This window comes from Pan paniscus, chromosome 10 (assembly GCF_029289425.2).
Source record: "Pan paniscus chromosome 10, NHGRI_mPanPan1-v2.0_pri, whole genome shotgun sequence".
Taxonomy (NCBI): domain Eukaryota; kingdom Metazoa; phylum Chordata; class Mammalia; order Primates; family Hominidae; genus Pan; species Pan paniscus.
Genome location: NC_073259.2, coordinates 18,421,888 through 18,429,272, shown reverse-complemented (window position 1 = coordinate 18,429,272; position 7,385 = coordinate 18,421,888). Strand labels below are relative to the sequence as shown.

Below are 7,385 nucleotides of genomic sequence, written 5' to 3'. Positions count from 1 at the left end.
AGCCCGTGAGTGAGCAGGGGAGGATGAAGCTCTCAGTGGGCCCCAGGGCATGTAGGAGGTACTCCGATCCTCATAGTGCATCAGGGCCCCACGCTCTCAGCAGCCCTCCCTACGACAGCTGGACAGGTTTTCAGGGAGAAACCCACCTTAGCACCCACCCACACCCCATTTGCTGTTTCTATAGGAAACAGAAAAATGAGCTTTAATCCTCACCATGAAGAGTTCTTACTGGACATAAAGTGGGGTTTCCTAAGGAGAGGAACAAGAGCTATATGTCATCATCTTTCCTGGAGTCCTTTCAGCAGTCTTCTGAGGGATAGGCCATGACCATTTCTGAAGATCCAGGATGAAAACCGTCAGCCACCCAGCCTTGACTATCAGACACCATGCCAAGCACTTTGCATGCATTGCCCCACTTATTCCATGGGCAACTCTGTGAGAAAGGTACTGCTGTTCCCACACACAGGTGAGGAAGCTGAGGATTCCACAGGCTCCCACACTTGAGAAGCCTTGGAGCCAAGACAAAAGTGCAGCCACAGAGGCCTTATTACATGTCAAGGAGTTTAAGTTTTGTTTTAAGAAAATTGAAAAGTACATGGGCAGCTTTGAGCAGGAACGTGATACTGTCATGTTTTAGAAAGAAAGTTCTGTCTACAGTGTGGAAAATAGACTGAAAAAGGATATGACTGGAGACAGAGAGACCAGTCACAAGACAAAGAGAAAGATGATGGAGGTCAAAACTAGATCATGGCAGTGGGGATGGAGAGTAGACAGTTTGGAGCAAGAGAAGAGGTTAACAGGACTTGGTGGCTGACTGGTGAATGAGATAAGGAAAAGGTTTGAAGAGGATCAGAGCATTGCTCCAAACTATGCCACTGTGGCAAATTGGTTATTTTGAGCTGAAGGCAATGGAGAAATGGCAGATACAGGAAGTGCTGTCTGCCCTCCCCTTTTCTACCTAAAAGCAGTATGTAAATTTCCCCTGAGAAAGGTGCTCTCATTCTACTAGGAAGAGGAGAACATGCTTATCACCAGGGATGGGGAGTCAATGCCAAGATGAGTCTATACAAACCTTACTAAAATTGCCCTTCTCTTCCATCAGTTTCCCTGATATGTTTCCTAGTCACTTTCCCATCCCCCTTCCAGCCCAAACCCCTTTTTCCTTTGTCATGTCTCCACAATGTATTGTTCTTTGTTAAAATGGTATATAATTCTCAAATCTAACGCTTTAGAGTTTTCACTTTTTTCTGTGAAGTCCTCCATGCCATATAGAAATATTAACATCAGATAAAAATCTATATTTTTTCCTATTAATATTTTTTCCCTGTTAATCTGTCCACAGAGATTATTTAGGCCTGCAGAGCATCCAAGCGAGGCTATCTAGTGGACAGTTGAAAGTGTGGGTCTGATGCTACAAATAGAAGCCTAATGTGGAGATGTGTTTGGACATCACAAATATCTAGATGGAGTAGGTGAATTATGAACTCTCCCAGGGAAAGGCCAGGAGTAAGAAGAGAAGAAAATCTAGGTAAGGACTCAGGAACCCTAATATTTAGAGACAAGCGGAAGAAAAGAGCCAACAAATATTTTTTAGAAGTGGCTAGTTATATAGGAGAAATGCCAGAGAATAAAAAAGGAAGAAGGTAATCAGTGTGTATCAAACCACTACATCAGTAAGTGCTACTGACCCAAGTCCTAAATCATCTTGAAGCCATCTCTGCTGGTACCATCTTAGGATGTATCACCATCATTCTTGCCTGAAGTCCTGCAACAGCCTTCTAATTGGTCTCCACATTTCTGCTCCTGCCCCCTTGGACACATTTTCTACACAACTTCCAAATGGATCTTTGCTTTATAATTCTTATTTTGCACTTAGACTAAAATTCAAACTCCATTTTATGACCTGCAAGGCCTTGTGTGATTTGGCCCCTTCTGACTACTTCTTTCTTTCTTTCCAATCTCTCCCTTAATACCCTTCTGCCACAGTGGACTTTGAACACACACAGCCCTTTTTTGCCCTAGGGCCCTTGCACTAGCTGTTTTGTCTGCCTAAAACCCTTTTCACTTCCTTTTCAAATGGCCAGGTTTTCTCATCCTACAGATCCTAACTACATCCTCTTCAAAGAGGCCTTCAATGGCCCCTCTAGCTAAAATAGAGTCAGCCTCCCCTACAGTTCTCCATCATACCATTATATTTTTGCTTTTTTCATAATACAAACCACTGTATAATTATTTTCCTTTTTCTCTCAGATCCCCAGGTAGCCATGGTCTTGGGGAAAACTGTGTCCTCCAGAGTGATCAGAGCCCAGTGCTGGACATCATGGAATGTAATTTTTTAACTTATTCATTTCCTTTTTTTTTTTTTTTTTGTCTCTCACACAAGACTGTAAGTTTGATAAGGAGGAGCCCCATACCTGCTTTGTTCTCCGTTGTATGCCCAGCACCTAGCTCAGGGATCTATCATTTAAGAATGCATGAAACTGTAACAGAAAACCAACAGTAGCTTAAGCCAAGAAGGTTTTTTTTTCCCACATAGCAAGAAATCCAGAGACAGGTTCAGTACTCAATGCTGATGTCTGCACTTGCCTTTCTCTCTCCCTCAGGGCTGCAAGATGGCTGATGCAGCTCCTGCCATCTCATCCATGTTTAAGGCAGGAAATTAGGGAGATGAGGACAGGCTGTATCAGTTGCATCTGTCCCATTTTATGAAGAAACAGAAGCTTTCCCAAAAGTTTCCCCATCAGAGTTCTACTTTTATCTCATGGGCCAAAACTAACACACAGGGCCATCCATAGCTGCAAGAGAGAGTGTGTGTTGGGTTTTGTAGCCTCTATAGTGAGGAGCAGCAAGGAAGAAGAATATTCAGAATGGCTCTGAGGTAGCTGATCAACAGTGTCTTTTGCAAGGAGACTATGTAAAGATGCATATACCTGAGGTCAAGAGTTTGGGAAGATGGGAAACAGCTGGAGAGATGGGTTGAGGCCAGATTGCAGAGGATCATAGTCTTCAATTCTATATTCTCACTTCTTTTTTTTTTTTTTTTTTTTCCTTTTCTTGAGAGAATCTCGCTGTGTTACCCAGGCTGGAGTGCAGTGGCGTGATCTCAGCTCACTGCAGCCTCTGCCTCCTGGGTTCAAGTGATTCTCCTGCCTCTGCCTCCTAAGTAGCTGGGATTACAGGTACGTGCCACCATGCCCAGCTAATTTTTGTATTTTTAGTAGAGATGGGGGTTTCACCATGTTGGCCAGGCTGGTCTCGAACTCCTGGCCTCAAGTGATCCACCCGCCTCAGCCTCCCAAAGTGCTGGGATTACAGGCATGAGCCACCACACCCGGCCTATTCTCACTTCTGAACCAAGCATATGAGCTAGTGCTCAGGAGCAGTAGCGGCCTCCCCTCATGATGTCTCCTGCTTCCCCCATCTCTCCTCTCTCCCACTTTGAAAACCCAAAACAGTGGAGCATGGTCAAGATGAGGAAGGGAGGAAGCATCTTCAGTCCCCTACCCACAGCCAAGCCATAGCAAGTGACTGGATGATAGTGATAGAGTGAATTAAGAGAAAAAGGGATTAGGAGCTAGGAAAATGAAGGAAGTTTATCCTTGTTCTGGACTTAAGAATGAAAAACAGAACCAATGAGACTAGGATTTCTAATTGTCCATCTGTGGATTAGTAAAGCAATCTTTTTTCCTGATTCCCAGTCATCCTCTTGTCAGTATCTTTCCCAAAATACACTGATGGAAAAACCCTCTGGCCCCATCTCACTCCTCTCTAGGGCCTGGATTAGAGCATACAGCTAATATTTTAGATTGTAAATTGGAAAGCAGTAACCAGGAGAATACAGATATTAATAAAATCTAAACTGTACTCTAGGTTTAATGTTCAGGACCACAGCCTTAAGGCTGCTGCCTCAGCCAGGCGCGTTGGCTCACACCTGTAATCCCAGCACTTTGTGGGGCAGAGGCGGGTGGATTGCTTGCGGTCAGGACTTCAAGAGTCACCTGGCCAACATGGTGAAATGCTGTCTCTACTAAAAATACAAACATTAGCCAAGTGTGGTGGCATGTGCCTGTAGTCCCAGCTACTCAGGAGTCTGAGGCACAAGAATCATTTGAACTCAGGAGGTGGAGGTTGCAGTAAGCCAAGATCGCACCACTGCACTCCAGCCTGGGTGACAAAGCGAGACTGTCTCAAAAACAATAAAAAATAAATAAATAAAGCTGCTGCCTCTGCAGATTAGCATATATGAGGATGTTTTCCCTCCTCCAGAAGCCATCTTCCCGAGGCATGAATATTCCTTGTATGTTTTGTGAGCCTCACCCAGTAAAATTTGTTTTGGATGTCCCACAGCACAACACCACATTCTCATGCTCATGTGAGTGTTTAAGGGCCCTGGGTGACTGTATATAAATAGAGTGGAAGGCCTGGCTGAGCTCAGGGAGTTAGTTGGTCATCACTTGTTTAAGAAAGACCTCCTTAATTACATTTGGCTTCTCCACTCCTGAGTAATGTTACTTTGATCTTGAGCACAGTAATTAAAGTTTCATAGCATGCCACATCGGTGGGTATATAGTTGATTGAATGCCATGGATCTTGCCTTTGAATTTATATTTCTAACTAGCGCTAGCCTTTTTCCTTAGAAGTAGTTTTGTTTCTATAGCAACATTATTCTAGAGGAATTGGGGACAGACCCAAACAATATCCACAAATTCAGAATCAAGAATCAAACCATGTAAGGTGGAAATGCCGGAATGGGCTGAAGGTATGGCAAAAATTTGTGTAGGCAATGAAGAGCTATTGCATAATCAAACTTCGGGTAAAAAGACCTCCTCTCTCCTTGGCAATGAATTAATTAGACCCTCATCCAAAAGTCTTTTTTTTTTTTTTTTTTTTTTGAGATGGAGTCTCACCGAGTCGCCCAGGCTGGAGTGCAGTGGTGCGATCTCAGTTCACTGCAACCTCCACCTCTTCGGTTCAAACGATTCTCCTGCCTCAGCCTCCCGAGTAGCTGGGACTACAGGCGTGCACCACCACACCCAGCTAATTTTTTTGTATTTTTAGTAGAGATGGGGTTTCACCATGTTGGCCAGGCTAGTCTTGAGCTCCTGACCTCAAGTGATCTGCCCACCTCGGCCTCCCAAAGTGCTGGGATTACAGGCATGAGCCACCGCGCCCAGCCAAAAAAGTCGTTTCAAGAGTGGGCTCAAACCCCAGCCTCTTCTCATATCCTGCCTCTTGCTCCCTTTTGGGTTCCTTACCCTCCAGCAGCACTGGAATTATTGCTGGTTCCCCTGGCAGCCTCCCCACCGCCCCTCCTTCATGCCTTCACTCACACTGCTCCCATACCTACAATCCCCAATCCCTTTAGAGTCCAGCTCAAAAGTCTTTGAATTCTTCCTTGGTCTCTTCAGGAACACTCCTTTTTCTCTATGATTTATAATCCCCACCCCACACCCATAGCATAAAGGATGTGTGCACCATAGATGCTCAGTTGTATTAATGTAGATTGGCTGGAATTTTAAAAAATAAGAGCTACTGATAGCTAATATTCATTGAGCATTCACCACATCCCAGGAACTGTGCAAACTTGTTACATGGACTACCTTATGTATTCTACACAGCCCTATGAGGTGTTCACTAGCACTGTCATCTCTACCCCATGTACAGATGAACTGGGGCAGCTTTGGGAGGCTCATTAGCATGCTCCAGGCTATGCAGATGATCCGTGACAGAGTCAGAATTTGAGCCCATGCTCTTATCTGCTCTGCAGTACAACACTAAATGCTTAGTTCAATGGCTGGTTTCCCTGGCTGGCAAGAAAGGAAATAAGACAGGGTGTGAATCTACCAGTGAGTACGCTGGGTGGGTGTTCCCTCATCCCTGTATAATTTACTCCGTGGCTCAGCCAGAGTGGCAGTGAGATAATCCCTGTGTCCCTAGGGTATGTGCCACTGCCTGGAATTTAGATGAACAAACTCCATGAGATCAAAACTCCAGAAGCAGCATAGATACCCAGCAGCAACCTATTTGCCGCTTGTCAAATTAGCAGCCCTTGTTTTCTCTCATATAGTAAAACTCAGCTAAAAGAAATTCTTATGCCACCAATACAAACACAAGACTATTGCCCCTTCTTACATAATGTCTATGACATACTTCTGAATATATAATGTATATTTGTGATCCCGTTGTCTCTGCTTACTTTTTAGAGCCCTTTCTTAGGGACTAGCAGATTGTGGATTCACACCAGGGTGTCTGCTGGTGTGAGCAGAATGTGTCTTATGAGGGGGGCCCTAAACTGGAGGCAGAGCCCAGCAAAGCCTCGACCATCCTAAGCATCAAAAGGAAGCTTCAGCACTTGGATGTATCTGCAAAGGCTCCACGGAGGAAGTGGACTTACGGGAGTTGATTTAATTATTAGGAGAAGAGGCTTCTTGGTCATTGGAGAACACTACCCTTGCCTCCTTCCCTCTCTCAGAGGATCAGGTGTCCCACCTTCCATCCAAAGCTCATTGTGTCATCTGTGCTGGGGGCCAGGTCTCTCACTTCCTCAGGAATTTCATTCTACCATCTACTCTGTCCTTGTTATTTCAGTCTCTCCCTGGTCTCTGCCTCCTCCTTCTCAACACAAATTCATGCTCACATCTCTTTAATTAGAACAACAAAAAACATCTTCCTTCAATCTCATCTTGCTTTCCAGGTACATGTCAGCTCTCTCATTACCTCTATAAATTGTCTTACAAATGACTTTACACAGAGTGTTTACATCCTTCCCCCTCATTTCCTCCACTCATGGACATTTACTTTCTCTGAAACTGATCATCATGAAGTCCAGCATAGTTGGCCTTTATCAGGCTGAACAGCTTCTCTGTACTGTTCAATACTGAGACCTCTCCTTCTCCCTGGTATTCTTCCTCTGGTACCTGTGACCTGCCATTCTCCAGGTGCACCTGCCTCAGACTACCTCCCCACTTCTTTCATAAGCGCATCTCTCCACGCCCAGCCCTAAATGTTGGTGTCCTCAGGACAGGGTTCTCTACCCTCTTCTGGCTGCATGATGTCATTGTGCCCACTCCCAACAGCAGGTCATCCATGACCATGAAAATCGTGCACATGGGTTCTGTGACCATCCATGACCTATTGACTCCTAAGTATTTATTTACAGCCCATCTCTCTTCTTAATTTTTTTCTTCATCTCATCTCCTTTCAAAATGTCACCCTCAGGTATGCGGAAATAAGAAATGGGTTCACTGCTGAGACATACACTGAACAATTCCTCATTGATACAAAAACGTAACAAAAATTCTGGGTTTTTTTTCAGACGGAGTCTCACTCTGTCACGCAGGCCAGAGTGCAGTGGTGCAATCTAGGCTCACTGCAACCTCCGCCTC

The 7,385-nt window shown here is 44.7% G+C and overlaps 1 non-coding gene across 1 annotated transcript; it reads right to left on the bottom strand.

The window, feature by feature from the left end:
* Positions 1–2,239: 2,239 nt before the first annotated feature.
* LOC112436816 (small nucleolar RNA SNORD88) lies at positions 2,240–2,330 on the bottom strand. Its single transcript, XR_003025505.1, has one exon. It is a non-coding gene; the product is annotated as a small nucleolar RNA SNORD88 (small nucleolar RNA).
* Positions 2,331–7,385: the final 5,055 nt, after the last annotated feature.